The sequence below is a fragment of the Rosa chinensis genome, chromosome 6, assembly GCF_002994745.2.
Source record: "Rosa chinensis cultivar Old Blush chromosome 6, RchiOBHm-V2, whole genome shotgun sequence".
NCBI lineage: Eukaryota > Viridiplantae > Streptophyta > Magnoliopsida > Rosales > Rosaceae > Rosa > Rosa chinensis.
In genome coordinates, this window is record NC_037093.1 from 35,772,067 (window position 1) to 35,786,148 (window position 14,082).

Here is a 14,082-nt window from a genome sequence, read left to right on the forward strand (position 1 = left end):
ATCGATGTCCATAGTAATACTAGACATCATTTTTTGTTTAGTAACTGATGTATTTTCTCTTTTCTGACATCAGTTCTTGTTTAGTAACTGATGTATTTTCTCTTTTTTGACATCGATTTTTGTTTTCAATCTACTGTAAAATCTCTCTCCTGACATCATTTTTGTCATTTTACAGCAAGTATTTGGTACAAGAAAGCTGATCCACAAATAACATGAAATTCAAATGTAATTTAAATATTGGGGAATTGCATTAATTTCTATCTAAAATGAAAGCTGTTAATAATTTGAAAAGTTTTGCAAAATAAGAACAATATATCATCTCTCTTGGTCCATCACTGAACTGCAAAAAGATCTCTCTCCTGCAAGCAGCAAAAGGGGCAAGTCAGCTTACTTGGCTAGAAATAATCACTATGATTTTAGAGCATGCATGCTTTAGGGACTAATGCACAAACAATATATGAGGGTATAAAACTATTCCATAGTATGCATGCTTCTTGCACTAAAAGTATAAATGAGTGAATAATGTTCTTAATTGAAAATTTTCAATTAGAATAATGTACGCGCTACCTGCTTCAATAAAGCGCTCAGCCATAATAGCATTCTGGCATGTAAACTGACCTAGTAGAGGAAATCTGAAGAAAAGCAAAAGAAAATAGGAATCAAAATATAGGAACTGAAAAATGAAAATTAGACTTTAACTAATCTGATCATAAAAGGAAATTTGACACTTGCGGCAAGAAACAAAACTAGACAAAAAGCTTGTCAAGAGTGAAGACTTGAGAGGCAAACCTACTTTACAATGAGACTATCAACTCAATCCTAGTTGCTGAAGTGATATTATAACAAGAACAACATTATAGAGAATCTCAAAATAAAGAAACATGAACTATACTCGACCAAAATACTGTAAATATTTTACTCCAGCTGGAATGAGAATATTTTCCTGTAAAGAAACATGAACTATACTCGACCAAGATCACGGTTAGAATTACCCTGTAAATATTTTCCTTTGTCGGCCATGTTTAATTGTAATTACTAAACTATGAAATACTGCAAAGAAGCTTGTGGATTATGTCTTTTTTTTAGTCACAATCAGAGTGCTAAAGTTTCTGCAAAGAAGCTTGTGGAATATTGCATAATTCCTCAACCAGATAAATAAATCCAACTTTAACTTTCATACTATGGCAAACGTATCAATCATATAGATATAGCCAAGATCGCTTCTTTATATAGTCAAAAGGTGAATGTACAACAGAATAAGTCCATGTCAAACCATGATCATAGGTCTAGCAAGCAATATACAACCTTTTTCATTTTAAATAGCTCAAGTGGAGTTACTGACCACAATTGAAATCAATGAGTTGAGGCTGGTTTCAAACACTGATCAATTAAACAGAAGAATATGTACGCAAACCTCGATCTCTCACATCAGATAGAGAAAATCAGAAGCGGATATGGACCGAGCGAGGGTTACAAATACTAAACAACAAATTATGAGGAATTACCTCATTGGATTAAAGGTGAAAATTAAATGTAGCAGCAGGCCTGTAATTAATGCTACGTTCTACCATGAACTGAGCTTGTGAAATGCTAAAGAATATTAGGTAACACGTATAAGCAAACAACTATAATAATTTGTTTCTTACTTTCCAGCTACAAAGGGTGTTCCCTTTGTAGAGTTAGGTGGTATATCTCCTTATAATCCAGGTATGATCTGAGTCAATGCTTGAACAACCTTATGATCTTCACCACAGCTTTCGTAACAACGAGCTCATTTTGGATCTCTACAAACCTGCATGCACACACAGATTGAATTATTCAATGAATTTTACATAGAATGAGAATGGATTTTAACTAATTTCACACTGCATTATGAATGTTGAGTAACAATTATTACCGCTATGCCTGTGGCTCTAACTTCAAGTGCAGTTGCAGCTCCAATCTTCTTAACAAGTTCAGGGTCCCTGCAGTTGATCCACCGATTGATTCAATATCCATATTCATGAGGAATCAATGAGAACTGGCTAGCAGATTTACGTTATTCAGTATGTAATATATACATTCTGGATTGGATATAGCACTAGTACTTGCCTGGTAACTCCGAGGCCAACATTGTGGGGAAAGATTGTTGCGTTGTAGACATTATTGTGGCCATGAACAACATCAATACCATAAATCATTGGAATACGAGGCGAGTTGATAGAGAACCCTTTTGAAAATCATTCACCATTGTAACCCAAGTTTCTGCAGAAGCTTCTTCTGATGGCACACTCCCACCACCGCTCAAGACACTCCCTGCAAGCCAAGCCATGCACCCCAAATTTAATAAAGAAGTTGTACACAACACAAAATAAATGGACATGTTATTGGATGAAGTGAGTTTGACAGGTAAAACAATAGACTGATAAATGCCTAGTTAATTACCAATGTAGTACTTGTTCATGACCTCAGCTGAAGCAACACTGCGCTCTATCTGTGTCATCTGGCCAATCTTTTCCTCCAAAGTCATCCGGCTCAGTAGGTCATTGATTCTAGTATTCAAGGGATGTTTCGGGTCCTTATGTATCCTCCTCCACCTGCTGCTTCTGCTGTTCTCATCGTCACCGCTGCTATACACAAGCACAACAGAAGAAGCCCCCTCGTAAAGGTGACAGGCATCTTAGCTATTTCTTGTCACAAATTACATATATCAGTAGTTACAAAGCCACTTTTGAGATAAATATATGAAGAAGCAACCATCATTGAATTCAAAAACCAATAATGAATATATGCAACAGGAGAAGTAGTTGAACACTTGAAATAAAGTCTAAAACTAGACCCGTAGCCAATTAACAAAATGATTGTTGCTCTGCACGCGACTTACAAAGCTCTAATACCATTAGGCAATTAACAATCAATCTCTGCTCTGCTAAAATTTCACACCTTACCCCAGCCAACAAAGCAAATCACAACTTAAAATTTGAATCTGCAAGTGAAAAATAGGAGCCCAAAACAGAAACCAAGTAAAAAGAGATTGAGAACAGACCCAAGACACGAACTTTGAAGAATCAGAAATCAAACCCAGAAAGTTTTCTGCTTTGCTGCTTGAGGAAGAGAGCAACCAAGAGCTCGAGGCTGTTCGACTGAAAACCCAAAAAATCATGAAGATGTTCATGAGAGATAGATCGATTGAAAACCCAGACAACTTTTTACCGAGTTACAGTCGAGGAGAGCGAGAGCCGTCGAGGCGAGAGAGGCTGAGAGGGGAGGCCCATGGAGAGAGAAAGGAGAGACGGTGACTGTAGCTCCGGCTTCGGCTTCTCCACTCTTAGCAATTGGCAGATTCAGTGGATTTGGGAATGAAGAGAGATGAGAGAAGGAGGCAGAGAAGGAGGAGGAGAGCGGTCGGAGGCGGAGAAGGAGGAAGAGGAGGTCAGTTGCTGGAGGGGTGTTGCGGTGATTAGGGTTTAGGAGCCAAAAATGACGAACTGTGGGAAAAGTCGGAAAACAATTGATATAAATAGTGGGAAATCTGACCAAGTGTTGGGGGGGAATGAAAATTTCGTTCCCCGCTTACAAAATTTTAGACTTGGTCGTTTCCGCGTTTTTTAAAAATTTTGGATGAAAAGTATAGACATCAGTCAAATATAAGAAACGATGTTAATTGTATGAATAGAAATCAGTTTTTTAAGAACTGATGTTAGAAAAACATTTTACATTGGGTGAAATCTTAACTGATTTAAAAGACATGATGTCTATGTACATTATTCTAGTAGTGTTTTCTTCTCCTCAACCTCAAGTCTTCAATGACTCAAGAATCTTCACCATGTTGTCTTCTTATTTCGTGTTTTTCGGCTTCAGAGATTGAAGAAGACTCGGTGTTCTTTTCTCCTCCATAGCAGCAAGTAGAGATTGAAGGAGACTCGACTTCAGAGATTGAAGAATTCCAGGTTAGATCTGATCCAAATTGAAAGGGTTTCTTGATTTCGTGGATGGGGTTTCTTGATGGTTTTTTATTTGGACATTCTCTTGTGCTATTATTGTTGTAGATTAGCTTGGAAGAGACTTACAGATTTGGGTTGTGTTTATAGCGCGATCTTTCTGGATAAGGTAAGAGCTGCGGCAAAAATGGTTTCAGTTTATGTTATGTTGTGTATATTGTGGAATGTTGTTGCTGGACATGGAATTGAGTATGTTAGTTTCAGGTACTCGCATTTGTTTTGGCTGAGTAGTTCTAGACTTGAGATTGCTGAAAATGAAGAGGCAAATAGAGAAATCTAAGTCATGTGGTACAAGTTCTGCCTCAACCCCGAAGAATAAATCATCTTCATCTCAGGTAGCATTTTTTTGTAATCTATTTGTTGATGTGGTGTGCTTTGAAGTTGTACCGTAAATTATTTGAGATATAGAATATCATGATTTCATCCTTGCTTACATGTCCAACTTGAAACTGATTGTATTATTCTGTATGCTTCGGTTGTATGATTAATTCAACTTTCTTCCAAGTTTTTTTTCTGTTACTGTAAATCGAAATGCTCTTGGATCTTCTACTTTTACTTTTCAATAATTAGTGTACTGTTGATTAATTGTACCCTAGTTATGGAAAAAGCTAGAACTAGCTGGGGTCTTGATAGAAAATATTATTAATTTGATTTTCTGAAGAATTAGTGAAACTAATTTACAATAGTTGTGGGACTCTATAATTTTAAATGCATACTAAACTGGGTCACACAAACTGGGACTCATTGATTTTCGTATTCTGTTTTCATTTCTTACTGCAGTTTCTGTTTTTAGTTTCTTATTGCAGTTTCTGCTTTTTGTTTATGTTTGCAGTTTCTGTTTTGCATTTAAAAAATGCAGTTTCTGTTTTTGGTTTATTATTCCAGTTCCCTGTATTTTGTTTTTGTTTGTAGTATGAGTTTTCTGCTTAAAAACTGCGGTTTCTGTTTTTTGTCTCTTATTGCAGTTTATGTATATTGTTTATGTTTGCAGTTTCTGTTTTTTTTTTTTTTGGTTATTACTGTAACATCCCGAACCTAAATTCACCGGTTTACTAGTCATTTGGACGGTAAATGACCTTTACTTTCACTTTTACTTTCGGTTTAATACTTTTAGTGGCCCTAAAAGTTGACTTTTTGTTAGGGTCAAAATTTGAGAAAATGTTCTCATGAAAGTTGTCGGGGACGTTAAACCGAGCGCGTGGATATGTGGTACGTAAAAATCGGAGCTCGTATGTGGAAGTTATAAGTGAATATGTAAAAGTTATTGTTCATGGTAAGTAGTATATATTTGAAAAAGTTACTGTGGCTGGTAAGTTTTTCTTTCTTCTTCTCCCTCCTTCCTCCCTCTCCTCGGCTCTCTCTGCAACTCCGGCCATCTCCCTCTTCCGGCCACCTGGGAGAGAACAACCAGCACCGGTCGACTCCTCTACCCCTACCCAACCTCCCCACAGCGGTAACTCACGGCGACTTGGTCGGAAAATGACGCATCGGGTCTTCGAAGTTTCACTGTAGCAGAAGTGGTCAACGCCGATATCTTCCATTTCCGGTCGTCTCCGGCCACCAAACCGGCGTCGAAGGTTCGGTTTTTGGCAAGGATCATTTTGCCCCTAGCCTCAAGCCACAATTTGCAGCGTGGAGGAAGAATCGAAGGTTTGAATTTCTTGACACTGTTCACATTTCGAGTATAATCTTCACCTTAATTGTTGAGGTAGTTCTAGGCATATTCTGGCTTTGTTGTAGTTGAGAGAAACGTTGGGTCTGTTGAGTAGGTGGTGCTGCCTGAATTTGGTGGTCATCGGAGGTGGTTGCCGGTGGCGCGTGGGGCCCACGCGCTGCCACTGTTGGTGGCCCGTGGAGGCATGTAGGGCAGTGTTTTAATTCCGGTTTTTAGCCCATTAAATCCTATAAATTGTGTAGAGCTTGTATGTGAAGTTTGGTAATTTTTGGAGAAACTTGGAATTAATTAGGAATTTTGAAGTTTAGGGTTTCGATTATCGAATTACGAGAATCCGACCATCGGATATCTCTTGGTTCTGACTTGGAACCTTTAAGATGATGAATTAGTATTAGAGGTAAAATTTTGGTTGAATCCGAGAACAAGTGGAGAGTTGATTGGTGAGGGTTTGATTATGGGATTCGTATTAAATTGTCGAATTATTGCTTATGGAAAATAATCGTGTACAGGGCGTCATACCGAGCTCTGGCTCGATGAAGGAACTCGTATACGTGATCGTCGGAATAGTACTGTGAGTAGACTTTTATTTTTCAAAGAATGATGCATGCTTTTATTTAATTGGTTCCGAGGTTATAATTTGTTTATCGTATTAATTTCCCGAGCATATGGTTAATTTCAAGAATGGTTTTGGATATTTGATTATTTGAAGGTTTTATGGCGTGCGGGGTCACGTCATTGGATTATGCTTATTTTCTTTTATTTATTTATTTCCGATGTGATTTCCGTATTTATACTATTTATATTCGGCGATTTGAGATTTCGATGGAGTAAATCTTTATATTTATTTATCTCCTATTTATTTTGAATTTGAGATTATCTTGGCGTGTGAGACACGTCGTTGGAAATTCATTTACGAAAGTTGGGGAAGTTTTATGGATTTATGAGGTTTTTGGATTTTCTTTTGCCATACTTTGGGTGACTTATCATTGCTAGCTTTGATCTTCCGCCTTTGTGGCGAGGTGATGGGATCACCGAAACCCTCCGCCTTTGTGGCGCTGGTTACTGTCTCTGTGACAGTAATTCTGAAGCCCAGTATCCTATCGCTACACATAGTGGCATAAGGGTATATTACGGGAGTAATGGGAGTACTTTAGCCTGGGAGGCTATCACCCGAGCCTGAGTGGCTCACTCGTGTGGCTCACTCGTATGGCTATCATCTTCCCCTACTCATTATACTATTTTCGACTAGCGGGGCTAGTCCGATTTATTTTAGCCAGCGGGGCTGGTTTTATTTCCTTGAGTATCAGAGTTTCAACCTTTTCTTTTAATCGTTTGTGACTAGCGGGGCTAGTCGGTTTTCATGAGTGGAACTCCTCTTGTTGTATTTTTCTAATCATTGCATGCATCGGGAATTTTTAAAGAAATAAATGTGGGAAAGTATAAAAATCCATTTGGTTTAAAATCGTTTATTTTTGTCCACTCACGCTAACGTTCTTTTATGTATTTTCCCCTGGGCCCTTCGGTTTCAAATGCCCAATTTGCAGGCGAATTAGTGGAGGTCAGGCGTACATGACATTTGAGGCATAATTGTCACCGCTTCCGCATTGTAGGATCCCTTGATCCTTTACTCTACTTTTTATTTCCTTATGTATTAGTATTGCTCTGATAACCTTTGGGATTGGTGTTGTTAAGTTGAGTTTTTTGTTTTGTGAGTTGGGGAATGTTGTGAAATGGGGAGCAGGGTGGCTCCAGAAGTATAAGGTTGGTTTGCTTGAAGTGCTTTGTGTGTTTCTACAGGTTTTGGGTAGTCCATTTTTAGGGGAAGTTCTGCCAAATCTTTGGTAGAATTTCTTCTAAGGTGGGCCCCGCAGGACTACTTCGGATTTCGGGGTGAAATTCGGGGTGGGTCCTGTCAATTGAAGTTTCTGTTTTGTTTTGCAAATCAACACTAGTGTTGGTGAATCTACAACACCAATACCTCCACACGAAGGAACTTCTACTGCAACTCCGGAAGTTCAAGGAACTCAAGGAAGTCAAGCAACCGAGCTTGAAGATGATGGAAGTGTGGAAAGCATCCTTGAGGAGTTGAAACGGAAAGAAAGGTCAGATATTTGGAATCATTTTGGGAGGGATATGGTGGATGGTAGAATTAATGGTAATTGTAATTATTGTGGAAAAATGTTCTATGCCGATCCTAGGAAGAATGGTACAACCTCCCTTATAAATCATATGGACAAGTGTCCAAAGTATCCCCCTAATATTGAGATGATGAAAGCTAAAAGGCAAAAGTTTTTCTTTTAAAAAACCAACTACTGAGTTGTGTACTATAGAATGCACTCAAGAAGAGCTATCTATGTTATGTGCGGAGTACATTATATTAGATGAGCTACCATTTTCTCATGTGGAGGGAGAAGGCTTTAGGCGTTTTATGGGTAGAGCTCTTCCTTATTGGAGAATTCCTTCATGTAAGACAATAGCAAAGGATGTCCTTAAGCTTTATTTGGGGGAAAAGGAAAAATTGATGGATCAATTGAGTAGATATATGTTATCTCTTACAACCGATACTTGGACTTCTATTCAAAACATTAATTATATGGTCCTCACTGCATATTTTATTGATGATAATTGGGTGTTTCATAAGAGAATTTTAAATTTTTGTGTGATTCCAAATCATAAGGGAGAGGCTATAGCTAAGCTATTAGAGGATTGTTTGTTTGAATGGGGTAAAGAGAAGATTCTCACAATCACCGTTGATAATGCTTCGTCAAATGATGTTGCATTGAAGGAGTTGATTAGGAGGATAGGTGATTGGGGTGTCCCTAATACACTTTTGCATGGAGGGAAGAATTTGTAAATGAGGTGTGTCGCCCATATTCTTAACTTGATTGTCAATGATGGGTTGAGTGTGATGAAAATATTCATTGGTGTCATTCGAAATGCGGTGAGGTATGTTAGATCCTTCCCACAAAGGCTTGATTTTTTTGAGGGATGTGTTGAAAGGGTGAAACTAAAGTGCAAAGGGCTTGTGATTTTGGATGTCCCTACTAGGTGGAATTCCACATTCTTGATGTTGGAACGGGCTTTGAGCTTCCAAAAAGCTTTTGATAGAATGGTGGAAGAAAATGTGGGTAATTTTTGGGCATGACTCTAAGGTGACAAGGGCGAAAAGCCAAAAGAAGGGCCACGGCAAGTGTTGATTGGCAATATGAGGAGCAATTTGTGGATTTTTTTAGTCCATTTTATGAAATCACTTTGAAGGTATGTTGTTCTAATTCTCCTACCGTTCATAGTACTTTTGGTGATATACTCTCTATTTATGGTCTCTTGCAAGAACAAAAGAATCCATATTTGTCTGAGATTGCATCACCCATGCAAGACAAAGTTTCTCAAGTATTAGGGTAGCTTTGATAAGTTGAATCATTATCTATTCATTGCTATTGTTCTTGATCCACATCATAAACTTGAAAAAGTTGCTGACTATTTTGAGATTCTTGATGATGGGGATATGGATGAAAAGGTGAAAGCTAACACAAAGAGTGTGAAAGATCTCTTGTATGACCTTTACAATGTGTATGAGGAAGAGGGAAGGGAATGTGGTGTTGGTGAGGTTGGTGGTTCTCAAGTATCAAGTGAGGGGATATCTAGTTCAAGTAATGGTCTAACGGAGTTAGAAAAGAGATTGAAAGAGAAGGAGCAAAGAAAGCCGAGATTGTAAACAACGATGTGGATAGATATCTTGGAGATTTTATTGAAGGAGATGGTGAAGGCTTTGACTTGTTGAATTGGTGGAGGGTCAATGGAGTTTGTAAATATCCTATATTGGTCCGCATTGCAAAGGATGTTCTAGCTATTCCGGTGTTAACCATAGCTTCAGAATCTTCCTTTAGCATGAGTGGGAGGATTATTGATCCATACTGTAGCTCCCTAAGTCCTAGAATGGTGGAGACCTTGATATGTACACAAAATTGGCTTAGGAGTGAAAATGTGTATCTACATCATATGTCTACTGTTGAGGAGATGGAGTTGTGTGAAGAAGCGGAAAGAGGTAATAGTTTCTATTTTCTTAGTTAAAGTTTTTTGGGTTAATGAAGTTGTAATATATTTATGTTATATATGATTGTATGCATTTCTTTTCTAATGTTGTTCTTTTTATTATTCTTCTTATATTAATGTAGAGATGCTTAAGGCCATGTGGAGCTGCAGTGGGGAGTAGTCAGAGCGGAATGTTACCTCCAAAGTCGAAGACTTCATCTTTCTGAGCTTGAGATCATGCCATTGTTCTCCTTCATATATAGATGTTGGTTCATTCTTTTTGTGATGTTTAATCTTTTAGTGAACTTATACATTTTTAATTTGTGAGGTTAGTGACTTAGTGTTGATGTAATGATGGACTGTTATAAACTTTGGACTCTATATGTTTTGATCATTTCATATGTTGATGACTTGATGCTAGAACTTGATGGACTATTAGATTATATGAATTGAATTATATGGACTATAAAGTAAGGAATTATAGATTATTGTCTATTGAAGTACAAAACATGCATTAGTAAACTTATAAACACATTGTGATAGATTATTATTACAGGTTTGAAGAAACAAAAACTTCTTGAGTTACAATACCAAAGAAGTATATTTGATAAAAATTTGTTTACCAAAAAAAAAAAACCCCGAAACTAGACCGAACCGACCTGAACCATTCGGTTCAGTTCGGTTTTCGGTGTCAACTTCTGAAAATACAAAAACCGCACCGATTCTAATTTCAGTTCGGTTTTCGGTTTAAGCTCGGAACCGAACCCACCGCTAGTTTTTAATGCTCTACTAAAATTTTAGTATATGTCCTAACTTCCCATTCAAATTATATTGGCAATATATATTGAATGACCACCGAGCAAGTTTGGCGGTTGAATGTTTAAAGCATGGTCTTAATGAGCTCTATGATGTCACCGAATTGGTTCGTGCGGGTTTGCAGTTACCAAACAATGGTGAGTGAGGAACGGCCAAAACGGTCACCTTCAATAGGTCAACGAACATTCATAAATTATTAGATGCATCATCAAGTAAGTAGGCTGGAAGAATTGGTTCTGTGTGGAGATCATGGTTTCCATCATTTGTCAGTAATTTTTTTGAGCTTTTAGATATTAGGAATATTTTTTGTGCTACAACCAAATGTCCATTGGTTTGCAGCGTCATATGTATTTTCAATGTAGGCTGAAGTAGATTATTGGTGATGTTAAATGTTCATTGACAAAAACATTTAAAGGACGGGATTGACCGTTGGTTGTGTTCATGATAATATAAATGCAAAGTGTCTGCAACATGTCGTGTCCAAGGTAGTAGAATTGCATGCATGTGAAAAACCTTAATGCACCAATTTTCAACCTTCTCACACAGATTCAGGGAGGTAGTCCTAAATTGGATTTTCTAATACTCACTTGGATTTCACATGGAATTGAATACTTGACAAAAAAAAAGGGGTTTGTGGAGTTTTACCTTACATGTTTGGTATCATCATGATTGTATTTATCGAAATACTTGTCACCCAGAATCCAAACGAGGGTTATTATCGGAACTGAGTTGCCAGTTGATAAGATTTTTGCTTTAGAATATTTTCATTAACGAGTTTTCTCTTTACCAAGATTACCTTCAAAGTTGATATCTAGTCACAAAGACCACCCTTTAAGGAATACCCTCTAAGATAATTAAATCTCATCTGCAATGGCCTTTGTAATTAAGGGACTTGATCATATCGAAATTTGCCTTCCCCAAATCTTGCATTTATTGGAATTCGACACAGATTTGAAAGATCACCATGTTGCCATTTGTTTTGTTGAGAAATAACAGCAAAGTTATATTAACATGTTGTGTTATGAATTGAGTCGCAACCGTTTCAAAAAGCTTAATGCACCAATTAGCAACGTTATCACACGGACTCAGGGAAGTAGTCAATTAGATTTGGTGCTCATTTGAATTTTCCAATTAAGTGAAAAGTTGCTACCTAATTGTGGTTTGTGGAGCCGTATCCTCAACAAGAATATGTTTATGTTTGGTATGAAATTGTGCGTAGTTATTATTGGAACCAAAATTTCTGGTGGAGATTTTCCCTCAATCAATTATAGACCATGTAGGGCAAATTTAAGATACCGGTAGAATATAAGAAACTCCAACCAACGCCAACATCTTATATCGTCATGGCAGTTGGAACCTACCATTAATTGCTGGGGAAGTCATACTAACACCACCCTAATGGGATTGTTCCATGTTACGAAGACAACATAACCTGACATATTTCGTTTCATCGTATGTTTTGTTGGAAGTAAGTAAAGTAACAAAATCATAAATAAGTGATATTACAGCTTCAACAACCAAGTTAATTAGTCTAAAGTCAGTGCTAAAATGCAAAAATTTCAGATCCACACTTTACTTGTGAAGTGAAATAAGGACAATGTTTTCAACGGAAAATGACTTCCGCAGGGATCATTCCAGTTCTATATTGGTATCCAAATATGAGCTATTTCATGACATACTAATGACGAACGGTTGAAATCACTGCAATGTGAAAGGGAAATGGTGCTTCTCCATGCAACAGCTGAATTTCTAGTTTCGTCGATATGATGATGCGTCCTCGTTCAACCGCCTGTAAAAGTGGAAACATGAATACATAATTAGAATTTGAATAAAAATATCAAACTAGTATAACCGTATCAGCATCTGGTATTTTGGACTTTGACAATTGATGGTATTTCACATAATGCATATAAGGCAGTACAGGTCAACCAAACATATGGCTACACCGGGTAAATCGTTCCGACGCTTAAACTAGTCAGGGTACCATCACACATAACTGACCCACATATACATGGACGGTTACATAATCAAGTAAAACAAAAATCTACCATAACACTTGTTTCATTTATAACTTGTTGCCAAGACATATTTGGTGTGATAGTTATTGTGCCACAGTGTGAGGTGTACATGAAATTCCCAAAGCAAACTGTATGTACCATATGCACATTTTACCTCAATGAAACCATTGATGAATAAAAGGGTTTGGACCCCCAGTATTGTGTGATGCACCTGGTTGGTTAGAAGAGATAGATTGATCTTCCATACGAAGGTTTCCATTCCCACCTAACACAGATGACAATATGTTGTCATGGCCGAAAAAGAAATCAAATGTCATTGCCTCTTCAACATGATGGATCATGTGTTGGATACTTGATGGAGGAAGGAAGGCCAACTCATCATCATTTTGGAAGTGGCGTACACCAACTGATCCAATGGGGCCTGGGGAGGCAAAAACCGAACTATGACCTCCCCTTTCATGTTCAGCAACATTTGAATTAGCAGCGTGATTCGTAGCATTATGTACATCACATTTGACATCAGCTTCTTTTCTTTAGAGGGCATGTCGGGACGTTGTGACCAGGTCTATTACAATATTGACATCCCCTAGCAGATGACTCTTCCACATCATTAAGAATGTTAGCTGTCCTCGTTTGAGCCCCTTTTGTACGACATGGTGTAGGATCGCGAATGACATTTGCATGGAGACCATCAATTGAAACACTTGTGTCATGCTGAGCAACTTGCTAATTTTGTAATCTAACCATCAACCTACTAAAGGCTTCAAAAGTTTCTTCATAAGTATCATCTAAAAAGGAAGTCAAGTGACATATGCCCGAACAATCAGACATCATCTGTCCATATCTTGCAAGCTGGATGTCAACTGATGAAATACCGCTTCTTCTTATCAAATGGGTCTTTTTTGGAGATGCCTCCTTTGTCCACTTATGGATCACCCATATATCGGGAAATTTAGTGAGCAATTTGGTTTTCATGACGATGAAGATTTGGCAACAAGAGATTCCATCGGACTCAAAAAGTTGAAATGAAAACTTAAAGGAAATGCATTGGCATCCATGTAGGTAGTTAACATGTCATGTTCTTTCTAGTTTCCCATATTGTGTGACCAAGAATAAAGTAGATGCTTCATTATGATAATCCAAATGATCAGCCACAACAAACTTAGACTCAAACATAATCTGGTCCTGGATAAGGAGGAAAATATCATGTGTGAACTTTGTCTCAACCTGCTCTTGCATACACCGCATGTGGCTACCAATTAGAGGATCCGAGTTCATTGATTTGAAATCATCATACAAATTATTGTATCTCATCCGTGCAATTGTCTTGTCCATCCTAGGAAAAAACTCACATAGTCTCATGAACTTGCCAACTCCGGTTTTGATGTTTCGATGCATTGCCTCACATCTTTGGGTGATGCATATACCACCAAAAAAGTGGCTCTGGAAAAATGTCTCCGCCCATCTATCTCGCTTGCTATACATTGAAGAGACTCAATGATTGGCTTGTAGGCCATGTAATGCCATGATTTTTCTCAATCTTCCACACTGAGTCCAGCAA

The 14,082-nt window shown here is 37.8% G+C and overlaps 1 long non-coding RNA gene across 1 annotated transcript; it reads right to left on the reverse strand.

Annotated features, from left to right (window-relative positions):
• Positions 1-318: 318 nt before the first annotated feature.
• Positions 319-1,785, reverse strand: LOC112169432. Its single transcript, XR_002924679.1, has 3 exons — positions 1,647-1,785; positions 568-632; positions 319-359 (listed from the first exon to the last, which is right to left on the reverse strand). It is a non-coding gene; the product is annotated as an uncharacterized LOC112169432 (long non-coding RNA).
• Positions 1,786-14,082: the final 12,297 nt, after the last annotated feature.